This window comes from Vicugna pacos, chromosome 33 (genome assembly GCF_048564905.1).
Source record: "Vicugna pacos chromosome 33, VicPac4, whole genome shotgun sequence".
Lineage (NCBI taxonomy): Eukaryota > Metazoa > Chordata > Mammalia > Artiodactyla > Camelidae > Vicugna > Vicugna pacos.
The window spans coordinates 3816752-3831187 of record NC_133019.1 but is presented as its reverse complement, the minus strand read 5'-3'; the positions used below and the strand labels follow the sequence as shown (position 1 = coordinate 3831187).

At 50.8% G+C, this 14436-nt stretch overlaps 1 long non-coding RNA gene across 1 annotated transcript in view; it reads right to left on the bottom strand.

Annotated features, from left to right (window-relative positions):
* Nucleotides 1-812: 812 nt before the first annotated feature.
* LOC140691154 (uncharacterized) overlaps nt 813-14436 on the bottom strand; it is a 38039-nt gene continuing 24415 nt past the window's right edge. The window contains exon 3 of the long non-coding RNA XR_012066661.1: nt 813-1336. This is a non-coding gene — a long non-coding RNA (uncharacterized lncRNA). The remainder of the gene's footprint in view (nt 1337-14436) is intronic.

The following is a 14436-nucleotide window of genomic DNA, read 5'->3' as shown; positions in this document are numbered from 1 at the left end:
AAGGGGGGCTCAGTCCAGGGTCATGTGAGGACCCTGCTAAGAGAACCATGTGCAAGTCCAGTGCGCCTTTCAGAAAAGACGTCCCGGCTGGGAAGAGAAGTGGGCAAGGATTGTCTAGAACGGTCAGATCTCTGAAAGCAACCTTTCTAGAAGCTGCTGAGAAGTGAGGTGATGGAGGGGCTGAGGGAAGCCCAACAGACCGTGCTCATGTGGTCTGGCTTCCTGGCAGCAGGTGAAGAGAGGCCCATCAGGACCAGAAGGGCAGGCTGGGAGAAGTCTTGTCTACCATTCCTGGCCAAGAAAACCTCCTTCCACCTCTGAGCTGCCAAGCCAGCCTTAGGGATGATCAGCACCTCTCCTCCCCCGCCCTTCTCTAGGTAAAATGTTTCCTGTGAGACTGCAAAGGGTTTTAGAAGCCAGTTTGCAGATGTGACAGGAGGCCTGGCAAAACGAGCCAGGCTGGGTCCTCAAGTCTTTATCACCTAATGCTTATCAGTCATACCTTATCTCTTAATTAGCTGAGTGTCAGCTAAAAGTAAGAACAGGTCAGAAGGGTAGGAGGAAGTAGCCAGGGAAGGGGCCTTTGTAGTGACAAGTGAGTGCATCACAAACATGCTCGCGCTCGTTCTAATTCGCCTCGCCTTGGTCCTGAATATGGCACTTTCAGTGTCATATTCAGATGGTCTTTAACTCATTGTCATTAATTTTCAAATGGCCTTAACTCATTGTCTTTGGAATTTGTTGATGCCCCAAACTACCCATTTGCAGAGGATGCCTGATCCAAACAGGTACCCGAAAAATCAAGGCATGTCAGCTGGCATTTATTAAATGTCTTTATTCTCATAGGGACTAGGCACTGAGGGAAATAGAAAAAATATATATAGGAGGAGAACTTATAAAGAGTTGACACTCTAGGATTCAGATTCAGCTAACATTCACCAAGCTCCTACGATGTGTCACGTATATATCATCTCATTTAATCTCACAAAATCCCTCCAATATAAGTACTATTATCCCAGGGTACCCAAGTCCAAGCCTAGCACTGTGTCTAATACGCTGCGGGATGGGGAGGCGGAGTAAACACAGTTAGCACAGTGAAGCTGAAACACATAAACATGCTCGTGAGTCACTGTGTCAGAGACAGCGTAATTGTCACATTTTGGAAAGAAGTGTGGCAACAATAAAAGCTGGGAGAAAGGAACTGACTGGAAGGTTGGGAGGGCTGAAGGCAGGTGGAGCTCCTCTGAGGTTTCCTGGATGAGGTGAGGGTGGAGCCGATTATCCCGAGGGAAAGGCTGCCATTTGGTGAAGCGGTGGTGGGGACAGCAACAGCCTGCTGTTTCAAATAACAGAGAGCCTGAGTCAGTCGGTGACATCCTTTTAACACGTGGTTAAGGGTGGCGCCCCCAGCCTCCTGGATGCAGTAACCAAGGGATCCCACTGCAGCTCAAGGTGAAGGGTACCAGCGTCAGCCCCCAGCAGCAGACACCAGTGTGCTAATTCCAGCCCAGCCTGGCAGACAGCAGGGCTCTGTCTAGGGGAGCTGGGACGACACATTCGAAAGGAGGGAAATCAGCTTGGAGCTATTTTTAGTGCTGCCTCTCCGTGCAGCGCGGACTTCAGGCATGTGCACGCCTGCGAATTCATCAGATGGAAATCTATGTGCGCATAGCCTGCTCTCGAACGTCCTTTCCACCCAGAAGGTTCCTTTCTACAACCTGACCTGTGATGGCATCATTTCCTGCCCACTGTCAAGTTCTGATGCCCCGCTGGTCAGCTTCCCAAGGCCTCTGCTGAATGTATGCACAGGTAGATTACAGCCAGGGAGGGATCAGCAGCTTTGACAACAGAGGGAAAGAAAGTGTCTTGATTTCCCAAATTTCTAACAAGTGCCAAATATAAGCTCAGATTGGTTGGAAATATAAGCACAATGGAATTCTGCGGAGCCTTAAATGAAGCCACAGACCATTTTCCCCGAGCTGCAGTGGAAAATCTAAACCCTCACAGCACCTAAGAGCTTCCCCACCAATAAAACTTGTTGGCAGAGCATTACATCATCAGAAAAAAGTCTGATTGGCCGAGTCTATCCTCAGGGAAAGACCCACTTCTGGCAGCAAAAACTTTTCCAAAAGCCTTTTGGGGCTTCAGACACCATATTTAGTTTTCTCCTTTTAGCACAAAACTTTAGTACGATAACCAGCACATGGGTCCTTTAGGAAGCTGCTTCTGCCAGAATATATGGCAAAAAAAAACCCAAAAAAAACCCTTGAAGTTGCTTTTCACTGAGTGCCTTGGTGCCAGCCTCTGGACTGGCAGTACCTACCCTGCCTGGCAGGTGAGAAACTGCGAAAAAGTTTAATGGGGAGACTTGCTACGCTGTCACTAGCTTCCAGATTAGACGTGGCAATGGTGACTGTGAGCACCAGCCAAGGAATGTCATAACAGAGGCTACTGCGAAACCAAATTAAAGGAGCCTGGAGATCAGCACAAAGTCCTCATGTTAGAAACTTTCATTAATTGCTTGTATGCAATGTATTAGGCCGGGCAGGCGGGCCCTCACCTTCAAGGAAAACACGGCATGCATTCGGGCTGCCTTTCTCCCAAAAGACGAAAAGAAGCTGAAACAGAGCAAGTTGTACACATTTCCTTAAAGGAACCATAAAGGGTTTTACCAATGGGGCTTTGGCTGGGAAATAAGTAAAAGGGGGCATAACCCCACTGTTCCAGCCACGTTCCCCACTGGCCCGGCTCCCGTGATTGCCTTCCGCCTCATTTGGCTCCTGTTCTTCAGTAACAACCCTCAGGTGAAAACTGCAGCTTGCGAGGAGGCAGACGGTTAGAGCCAGTGGCACTGCCGCCACCCCCGTGTTCTTACACTTTTCCTTGATTCTTCCCCCCTTCCCCCTCTTTCTTCCTCCCTTCCTCCTTTTCTCTCCTCCTCTTTCTTTCTACCTTCCCTCCTGTCTCTGTCTCCCTGCCTCTCTCTTTCCGACAATACAAGTGGCTCTCCTTGGTTCTCCCTCACAGGACACCCTCCTTCCTCCAGATGGACTCCCACCTGACTGACGGTGGTCAAGAAAGCGCTGCGCTGGAGGACATCCCGTGTTACCGTCCCTGAATTAAAACATCCTCAGGGCGGGGCTGGGGGGCTGCAAGGAGGGGCGACCAGTTTCCCTGGAGACCAACCAGTCTCTATTCGGATCCAGACAGCACATTTCCTGCAAACCTGTTTCCAGGTAACAGCACCCTCATCAATGGGCCTTGAATCCAGGTAACAGATCTCCAACACTCAGGGAGAGGGAGGAGGCCATGAACCTCCCCTTGGGAAGTAGGAGATGGATTCCATCACTATGGGTAAAAGGAGGGAAGAGTGTGGATTTTAATACGGTTAAATGTCTCATCTTCACAGTCGTGAAGATAAGAATAGAAGGATGTAAGTCTCCTGTGACAGAGACGAACAGCCATTGGGAGGTAGAAAAAAACTGGCAGGAATCACAGGGGCAAGCTGGGCAGGGCGGCCACAGGCAGCGCGGGAATTGCGGAGCCTGAGAAAGCAGTGGGTGCCTGGCAAGTCCAGCCCCAAATATCCGGAGAGGCTGCTGGGTTTCTGGTCAGGTCTTGTTCTTTTAAACTGAACCATCAGAGAGGACTCTGGGCAGCCAGGCGTTGGTCAGAATGACCTGCCACCAAGCCTTCCTCCCGGACCACGCTCTGCCTTCTGACTTATTTCCCTTCTCCTGATGCCTCCTGCTCCCACAGGCTCCTGCCCTCAGGTTCATGGCTGGCTACCATCAGCTCCTCCAGGACTGATCTCAGCTTGCCTCCGGCAACTGGCCCTTTAAACACGGTCAGCCCAGCAGGCCCGGGCTGGCACAGAAAAGCCCGTGGCAGACAATGGTGTTTATTCCAGGCAATTGTCCCAGACTGGTTACTCCCTGCTAACTCCACCTGCTGCTGCGCACTGCCCCTCTTCCCACTGGCTGAACTCATCATCCCCAAGCGTTGGCTAAGAGGCTCCCCTCCCAGCCCCGCCCAGGAGGACCCCAGCCCCTGTGCTGGGGGAAGGGAGTGTAAAGAGCAGGTGGGACGGGATTCTGATTGCACTCCGGCCGGTTCAGGTAACAGCTGCCCTGGGTCAGGGCAGGCGCAGGGCTCCGCCCCGGCACTAACCTGCTCGCCCAGGTTTGCCTCAGCCCCTGGGGAACGGACAAAGGGCGAGTCTTCAAAGCAGCGCGGGCCAAACACGGAGGGGAAGGGCGCGGGAGTGGCACCGCTGCCCAGTTCAGAGACGCTGGCCGTCCTCCCGCCCTTCCTGCCCCATAACTGCCCGGTGTCCTGCCCTGGAGGAGGCGCCTGCCAGGGCGAGCCCCCAGCTTCCCTGGAAACTCTGGAAGCCACAGTTTGTCACAGCGCGTGAGCTGTGGCCAAACCCCGGGAGATAGGCGGTCCCCCAGTCCCCCAGGGAACATGACTGGGAGCCCCACCTCGGGGCCCTGGTTCCCCACCCTTCTCACCCATCCTCTTCCTCGCTTGCCTCACTGAGGTCCTTCCCCTCCCCAGAGGTGATTATTCTTTAATTCCGTGCACTTAGAGGTAAAAGAAGAGAAAGGGCAGAGGAAGCCTGGGCTGGGGAGCGAGGGGCTGGGTCACCACGATGACAGCAATGGAATGGAAGGCCTGTCACTAACCTTCAAGACAGACGGCAATTCTGGGCGGAGGAGACAGGATCTCACTTCAAGATTTTCTGTAAGTCTGATTGTTTCCATCCCACCCACAGCAAGATGAGGGCTTCAATCCTCCGAGCCGGGGGTGACGGGAAAGGGAGAGAAGGCTGAGACTTAGGACATTCTTGGGTCTCTTAGGCCGTTGTCCCTGGTCTCATCGGAGCCTCCTGAGTGTAGCGCGCATGTCCTGGAGGTGCAGGGGGTGGGCAGAGCTGTGGAACCAGACCACCCAGTGCCTGCATGACCCCAAACAAGTCACTGGGCCTCCATGAACTTCAGCTCGTCGTCTGTAAAAGGCGAGTAATAATCACTCCATTTTATAGAGTTCTGAGGCCTGTAAGATACATCAAAACCTGCCACATTGCAGATAGTTAATAAAACGCAGTTATTACGGCCAGGCTTCTGTTTCTTCAGCTGTCAAACATGGACAATAAAACGCCCATCTTAGGGAGCTGTTTTGAAGGTTAACCGGATTGATATTTATAGAGTTCTTAGGAAGGTGCCTCACACGTGGTGAGCCCTGTCCAGGGGTTAGTGAGTGAAATCCATCTTCCATCACTTCCCACAGGACCGGACGCCGCCCTGCCCCAGCGGGGCGTACATGAGTACTGCCGGCATCAGGCTGCTGCACCCACCAGGGTCAGGAAAGGGCAGGGAGGCGGCTGTCAATCCGACTGGGGAGCGTGCTTCTGTCTTTTTTCCCTTCTCCTTGTTTATTCTCCAGCTACTGAGCCTCAGTCTGCACCCTCCCATCAGCCGTCTCCTCCTCCTTTTCCCCAGAACTTCGTCTTTCAAGGAAGGAACAGGAGTTGATTCCAAACTTCCCGCATCTGCTGAGATGTGTAAGCAGACAGCGCTGCTCTGCCCCCCAGCCTTTGTCTCTCTCCTTGAGTCCAGCTTCCAGCCGAATTTCCTTCCCTGACTTCAAATCAGAAGACAGAGCTTCCACTGAATGCAGTGTCTAATCCTCATTAAGTTCAGATTTATTAAATTTGTGTGAGGAATTCAAATGCATATTCCAGGGTGTAAAGTCCAGTAAGGAAACAAATCCACCAGAAACAGTGTTAGACCAGTCCGTTTGGTCACTCTGCTGATTTTCTTCCCAACTCAGTGAGGGCCCTACTCATGTTTTTAACATTTATTTTGTCTTTACCATGTATCAGGTACTCCCTAAGCCGTTTCTATCTTACCCTCAAATCACCCCTATAGAGTGGCTATTATGAACTCTATTTGACAGGTGAGGAAACTGAGGGTCAGAGAAGTTAAGTAACCCATCCCAAGTCACACAGCTAGTCAGTGGCAGAACTAGTCCTTCAACCTGCTTCCCAGGGTCATGCTCTCTCTACTGCATTCACAGGCACCAGCGAGTTCCCATAGAAGTTACACTTGGCCGTTCTCTTGGCCTTCTCTGACCGGCTCTTTAAAATACGTAAAGTGTCTCTGCTGACATTTTTGGTTGGCAAAGAAACTGTGTGCATAACTGTCCTGGCAACAAAGGGGCTTTTGCATCACCCTTCCTTTCACATCCAGAAAGCATCCTTCCAGCGGCACCCCCTCGACAGCGCCAGCCCCTTCCTGCGATCAGCTCCCCACCTGTCACTGACTCTCAGAGAGTTTTAACAAAAGAACTGGAACAGGAAGGGTTTTTAAACAGACTGTCCCTTTCTCTGAATAATTCAAGAAGACGCTATCTGGGAGATCAGGTTTTTACCAGCTCTTCTCAAGTTCGCTGTCATTTGCCGGCACCCAAGGCAGGGCTGAAGGGTAGGGTGAACGGTGGGCATAGAAACGTGCTCTCCTTTGGACGGAGCTGGGGAGCACATTGTGAGTCTGGCCATTCACCTTCTGTCTTGATTCTCTGCCAGTGGAATAGAGGGTGGGCTTGAATGGCAGGTTACGGTTCTTTGGAAACAAATTCGGAGGAAATGAATGAACGAAGTAATGAATGAAATACTTGTTGAGCCCTGACAATAGCGGGTGTATCGTGGGCGACAACGCTTTGAGAACACAGCTCCAGGCCCCAGAGGATGCAAAGCAACTAGCCCAACGGAAACTAAGCGTCAGGAAAACAACTTCTAAACCGAGGGGTGGTACCAGAGCTCCCACTCAGACGCGCCTGCTGAATCTCGGTCTGGGCCACTTGTTCTCAGCAACTCCTCTTTCTGGGGGGAATAAGCAGCCTGGGAGCCCACCCTACACCGCGGGGTGTCTCCCAGCAGCCTGCAGGACAATCTGGAGGAAATCGGTCTTCCGAGAAGCAGTGTCTCCATCGGCAGAGTAGTCCTGCATTTGCATAGAGGAGCGGTTAGGCAGAGTGTTGGAAGGCGTCCATCTGTGCTTGGAGTCCTCATTTGGAGAGCCGCAGTGTTAGAAGGACACTATGAAATGCACTTTTTAATACGGGAAGGAGTGTTGATCAAGCGACTGGGGACCTCCAGGCCAAAGGAGCTGGCTCGGAGTGGACTCACCCTGAGCCCTCCAGCTGGTTCTTTTGTCTCCCTTTCTCCTACTAAATATAAAATGAGGCCACACAGTGCGTGAAGCAAGGGTTAGGGGCAAACTGAAGATTTACTAATAAATATTTATAGTCCCTAGCTCATTTCAGGGCTGATGCAGATCCTTATTAAATCCCTGTCAACTTGACTTGGTTCTTTGATTTACACTAGAATTTCGAAAGTCAGAAGAATTACTCGCTTGTACTTGTCATTTTAACATCTTGTTTCTGGGAGAAAAGAAAAAAAAAGAAAGCCCCAGAAAAATCACCTCTCATTTGCACAGGAAGCCACCCGGGTGGGGAAATGCTACCCCCGCAGGAAAAACACATTCAGTTTCCAGATTCCTCTCCGGCCTCGCTGCCCAGGTCCGAAGGGGCTCCAGACATCGAGGTCTATGTGGCTTCGACTGTTACTTCTCTGGTGTCTAGGGGACGGCCGCACCCACTCCGGGTTACAGCAGGCCCTGCGGGGTCAGGGCAGTCCCCTGGAGGGCAAGCCGCCCGGAACAATGGCCCCTTCTTCTCCTCCCCACCCACACCCTGTTGCCTCGACCTTCAGAGTTGAGAAAACAGAAAACATTTCTGCCTACGACCTCCAGGAGTCATTGAGCCTCTCTGGGCTTCGGTTGCCTCCACTGTGAAATGAGGGGGATTGACTGGATGGTGTCTAAGAACCACAGCCATAAATCCCCCTTTTCTGGGTCATCACCAACTCAAGCAATCTGCTCGCTGTCTCCGTAAGTGCACTTGGGTTTGTCAGACTAAATGTCCTAGTTTTGGGCTCTGAAAATATGGTCACCGTACTTAGAAGATCGCTTTCAGCACGGATATTCTCTGCCACTAGGATTCTAAGTAGGTAATAGCCTAAGTGACTGTTCTAATTACCAGAGATATGACCTTGGGCAAGTCGGTTAACGTCTCTGGGATTCAGGCCCTGATCTGTAAAATTAGGGCTAATAAAATATCTCAAGGCAGGGAGCTGGGCTGGAGATTTATGATTCATGACTGGGGCCCAACTGCTTGGGCAAAGGCATAGCCAGCCTTCCAGGTGTTTGAAGGACGTGTGCAGACTGCCCCCCACGTAGCTGGGCGTAGGGCTCAGTGGCTTCCCCTTGCAACCTGCAGAAGGACTGAGAGCAGCTGCCCGGCCGCCTGCAGTGGAGAAGGGGATTCTTCTGGTGAAATATCAGTGGCCTCTTAAGCGGTTTCCTGTGCAATCTTTCTTCTGGGAGCAGAGGAAAGCCCTTCAGGGATTCATTCACTCCAAGGTCCCCGGAATGTCAGAATATTGCCTCTCCTTCCCTCCAAGGATTCCCATTACCAAAGAAAATTCTAGAAAGAGAACTACAAGGGCATTCAGGTAATCTGGGTCCAGTACCAATCTGGGGGATGCTGGACAAATCACGTACTCTCTCTGGGTCCAGTTTCCTCAGATGAAGAATTAGAACTTTTGACTATGTGAGCTGCAAGGTCTCCTGTTTGGAGGTTCTGTGGACTCAAATGGGGGGTTTCAGGCATCAGTAGGGGATATTTGGCGACAGAGAAAACTCCATGGTAGCAGCCATGTCTCCCGTTGACCTTCCAGGCTATCAATAGAGCAGAATTTTTTTTTTTGAGTACTTTTATCTACTTCTCCATCCACCCACTCTAGTCCCCAGTATTGTGCATGGCAGACAATATTAGCCTCCTTTCTGTTAAAAATAATAGGGGGTGCTTTGTAAATACTCCCAGTTGACTCATCATTTGGTAAAGAAAAGGCTGTCAGTTGTGCGCAGAAGAGAATTTCTGTTGAAGAAGCGGGAGCCAGGAGGCCCAGCCGGCAGGTCACTGTACGAATCTCTGCACGGGGCAACGAGAACTGAGTGGCCCCCAATTTTCCAACCTGAACACGGGGCTTGAGTCTTTCCTCCTTCTCCCTTATTCCTCATACCTCATTCAACCCCAGTGCCTGTGGGGTCTCCCTCCTGGTTTGTTCTCAAGTCTGTTCACTTGTCCGCGTCTTCCCAGCCTCTGCCTGAGCTGAGGACCCCATGAGGATGCCCCTAGGGGACTCACCAGCGACAGATCCTCCCAGATTCTCCGCAGCCAACCTGCCCTCTTCTGATCCACTTATAAACAGTTACGGAATATTTTGAGCCCAGAGAAAAGTTTTAAGAATAGTGTAAAAACTCTCAGGAGAGGCAGTAAGGCTCACTGTGGAAATTTTGAGTATCACTTTAGGAAGAATCAGTTTCAGCGCAAATCCTAGTTCTCGCACTTTTTGGCTCGGTAACTAGGTGATATTGGGGAAGTTCCTTGATCTGTCTGTACCTTGATGCCTTCATTTATAAAATGGGGGTGATGAGGACAGCACCCTGGCCTTGTAAGGCTGTGAGAATTGAATCAATTCATTCATTTATGGGCCAAGTGTATTAATTAGGCTTACTCTCTCCCCTTTTCGGACTTCGTCAGTCTGCCCAGTCTACTCTGCCCTCTCTCTCTGGAGAGCAAGAGCCTGTCTTTTTCCTTCCCAAATCCTCAGGTGGCTTCCTGCTGCCCTCAGGACAGAGTCCAAACCCCTCAGCAGGGCTTAGGAGAGCCTGGAGGTCTGAGCCAGTCTCATCCCCCATCTGCAGTGGAATGAGGAAGGAGGCCGGAGCGAGGGCCCTCCAGGCAGGGGAGGCTTCCTGGGATAACAGAGACCAGGCCGGTGGGTGCAGAGGGAGGCGTGGCGGAGGCAGCGAACAGGTCTTGGTTCTGCAGCTGGACTGCAGAAGTTCCTTCTGGGCTCTGCCGCCGCCGAGCCGCGTGACCTTGGGCTCGTTACTGAACTTCTCTATATCTGGGTTTTCCCACTTGTCAGGTTTCAAAGGAGGCCGTGGGAGGATTGAATGAGCTAATGGAAGTAAAGTGAGAACAGTTCTGTGCACAAAGCTCTCAGGAAATGTTCATTCTTATTTCGGGTGAGACAAAGGCAAATTGCTGCCGATTTTGTGGGATCTCAAAGGCAGATGGGGGAGTTAGACTGGTCAGATGAGGTGGTGGGTAGTGGACAGGGTAGAATTCGAGTTGAAGAACCTGGCCCAGGGAGCCCAGCCCAGAAGCTGCTGCTGGGATGGGGGAGGGGGTGGGCAGGGGCATGAGACAGCTCTCAGGACTGAATGACAGATCAGAGACAGGGGTAAGAGATTGCTTTTGAAATGCTCCAAGGCAGCATTTTCTAGAACACTAGGTCCAGGAAGCGCTCCTCGAGAAGTATCCATTCATCCTCTATATTTGAGAAATGCCACACATTTCCCATTCAGAAAATCATGATGTCCATTAACTGGTTAAATCAGTCCACGAACCCTGCAGTAAACAAACACTTAAAATGCTGATAAATCCAGTATTTCCGAAATGGTTTGATCACAGGACATCCCTCCCCTTCATCCCCCAGTGATAACACAGATTAACATCTCAAAGAAGAAGAGCTGGTGTTCCCCAGGACCCCTCTGGAATCCACCGCCCTGGTAACACGTGGGAACCGTGTAAACAGTGATCCTCGGACACACACCAGCCCACGAAGTTGCTCTTTCCCCCTGCTCTGTTCTCTGGGAGGCTCAAGCAGTGGGGAACCTGGGAGGATGGATCAAAATTGAACTCATATTTCCCTTTCCGTGCCTGGTGTGAACACTGCCTTTCTCACCCTCCCTCCTACCCACTTCCTTCTCCGGCAGAACTTGCGTGCCCCAGAGGGAGCCATCTGGATATTAATGTTGCAATATTGACTCTTTCAAGAGACCTCCTTTTTGGCATCCCTTCTAGTTCGTGCTGTTTTACTTCAGCTTCTCTGCGTTAGAAAATCATCTGACTTCTCTAAGTGGTTTCTCTGGGGGTAGTATATGATTTTTATTACAATTTTTCCTTTTCTCCAGAATCAAGGCTATTTCCCCGCCTCGAGGCCTTCTTGGCATTTCCGTGAGGTTTATTATTCTGTTGTCCTTGAAGAAGGTGGCATCCTGTTTGCTCTGCAAACAGTAAAACGAAAGCCCCCCTCAGGATCACAACGGAGCCTCGGGGTCACTTCTGCTGAAGGAATCCCGTCTGTCCCAGTCGGCATCCTGACCCAGGAGACGCGTCGGGACTGGGAAGGGAAACTGGACCGGCAGAGGCCTTGCTGACTCTGCAGCTTCACGTTTGAGTTGTGATGTGGGTAAATGCCAGGAAGAGCGACGCGGGGAGGGCCCGAGGTGAGAAAATCCCGTTAACCGCCGAGATTCGAGAGCTTGGAGTGGACGGCCCTGGCCGGTCTCCCTCCCCTGAGTCTGGGCAAGTCACTCTCATGCCGCAAGGAAGGCCTCCAGGCGATTCTGCAGAAAATTCAGTTGTTGACGCACGTGGCGGAGCAGCGAGGGGCGACCCGTGGGGGCAGGCTCCCTGGCCCGGGCTCTGGGCAGTTCCACCCTCTACGGTCAGGGTTTGGTCCTCATTAGTCTCCAGCCTTCTGACCTGGTCTGCTCTCTTCTCCTTCCACAGCAGGATGGTGTCTTCAACACATTTCTGCTCCATTGGCCATGAAAAGTGCACAAGAAAGGGAGAAATCTGCAGGTCGAACCGACAGATGAGTGGCCGCCCTTGACTTGGAAGCGGTCTGCTACACAAAGCTTACCACACCCGGGTGCCTTCCTCCCGCCCACCCTCCTCCCCTGTGCTTCCAACATTCTGGGCCCAGTTTTCTGGGTAAACCAGGTCCTTTAGGGTTGGGATTCAGGTAAAACTGCATCCATTCAGCCACTCAATTCTGAAGCTTTTTTCCCCACCCTCCAAGTATCCTGCTTGGCCTCCCCCAGTGGCCTCCGATTCCACACCAACTTCCCAAACAAGCTCCCTCTCCTGCTGTGGTTGTAGTTCCCTAGCTTGCTCTGTAATGATGGCCACGGTTTTCTGTCCTTGAGCCTCCTTTTCCTGGTTGGCCAGATAAGACGGCTTTATCCTGGGAGACTGAGAAATAGCTGGAGAGACACTTTAAAGGGAGCTTATTTCTGGAATTTAAGCAGGTGGGGGTTTGGTGCTGAAACAAGTTTAGTATATAAAAAGGAAGCGGCGTCTCACTCTGCTGTCCCAGGCCAGTGAGGCCAGGAAAGCGTGAGCTACTTGTCTTGCTGTTACTTGTTGATACCTCTTTTCTGTCCCACTAAGACCATAGCACATTTAGCTTTACCTCCCTAGAAGGTAGCCCGGTGCTTGACCATAGAAAATATTCAATGAATTAACAAGTTTCCATCTTCAGAAATAATTCGTCGGTGTGACTGGCTCACCCAACCTGATTTTCGGCAGCACCGGGCAAGTGTCTGACCTCGCAGACTAGCCTTTTCCACTAACAGACACTTCCAGTTCCTTTGGAGATTCTTCTTACACGGGATCGAAATCTGCCTTTCTATGACTTTCAGATGTTCCCCCAACTTCACCCACGGGGGTTAACACTGCGAATCAAATACCTCTTCCTGTGTCATATTTGGTTTTCCAAGTTTCTTCTTTCCCATGAGAAACACTCCTAATTCCTTGGATTTTCTCTTAGGTGACAAGCTTTCTTAGTGTTCTCTCTTTGATTATTTGTTTGTATTAATGTCTGAGCACTCTGCCCTGAAACCCCTCCTGTTTATTGATAACCCCTTTAAGGTGAGCACTAGGAATTGGCCTCGGGCTTGAGGGCAGGTTGGCCTGGACAGACTAGCAGGGGTAATCACTTCCTTTGCCTCCTGCTTTCTTGTTTTCTACTGACGCACCTGCAGGGTACTCAGACCTTGGGGAGGCCGCCACAGCAGACTGCGGATTCTCAGGAATGCAGCCCTCGGGTGATGGAGGACCGGGTGGCCGAGTTTTGATGAAAGCAAGATGGAGAACTCTCAGGGGAACTGGAGGTTTAAGGGGAAAGGCAAAGCCAAGCTGGGAGTTATCCTAGGTGGAGAAACGGGGAAATGGAAGGGATCCCCCAAACAAGGACAAAATAGGAGCAAGGGGTGCCTGGAGACGTCATTCAAGCCGGGTGTCTAAGAGGGAAGGCGTGGGGTGTGGCAGGGAAGGGAGGGGTGCAGAAGATCATCTTTCCCTTGCTCACAGTTCTTCCTCAATTGACCCATAGCCCAGTGCTTAAAATTCTTTCAAATAGCAGCTTCTGAACTAAATTTGAGGCTAAAGTTATTGAGTGTAGCTGTCAAAGAAAAAGATTCCATTTTAATTTGATTTTAACAGGCTTCTGTTCTATGAATTTTGCCTCAAAATGTTTTACATTTGCACTTACACAAAATGTATGATTGAATTCAGAATAAAAAACGATAAATTACAAAGATGCATGTTAGATCTTTTACTATAATGCCAGCCTATTAAGCAAATTCAGTCTTCAATTCAATTAAAACAAGCAAGTATTTTCACTAGCAAAAGGCTGAGCTATACATAACTGGCTTATATCTATATTTCTCTTCCTGGTCAGCTGGTAGGATAATTTGCTGTGAATCTGGACTCTTTCCATCAAGAGAAAGCAGTTAGGCTTCAGTTCCCTCTTTCCACTCCTTTGTCTTGAAAATTTCTCTTTCTTCAGAAAAACTTCCTTGGGATGGATTAGCAGAACCAGGCTTCCAGGCTAGATGAATATCTTGGTGGTCATGGAGTGCAACCTTTATTTTATGGCAGATGAAAGGACCAGAGCGGTTGCTGACTTGCTTGCAGTCACACAGCTAATTGCTGGGCAGCTGCTGGTCCGCTAGAGAATGTCGCATTGCCTTGTCATGGACTTTCGACGTTTGTTTGTGTAATTTGTCTTCGGTGCCAGAACTCCCAGTCCTTCGTCTCTCCTCAGAGCTCCAGGGTGGCCTGCCCTGAGTGTCACGGATGTACACACTTTGAATGAACAGCAGCTCTGCCTCTTCCATGACGACTGTGAAGACCGCACAGAGCCTGGACTTCAGGGCCTTTCTCTGCCACAGCATCCCCGTCAGCTGGGGGATACTGGCGCGGAGGGTGCCCGGGAGAAAAGCACAAGATGGGTGCAGAGCAGGCTGGTTTGCATCTGGTTATGCTTTCTGTCCGGCTGTTCCCTGGGACGTCTGTCTGATGTTCTCGGGGTAGGGGAGAGCAAGGAGAGTGCGGAATGAGACCGTCGTGTTTTTAATTTGATTCCCCTGGACGAATGAATGCAGTGCTGGTTTCATGTACCCCCTAGAGAAGGTAGGGCGCTGACCTACCTTTAAAGTAACTTCCTTG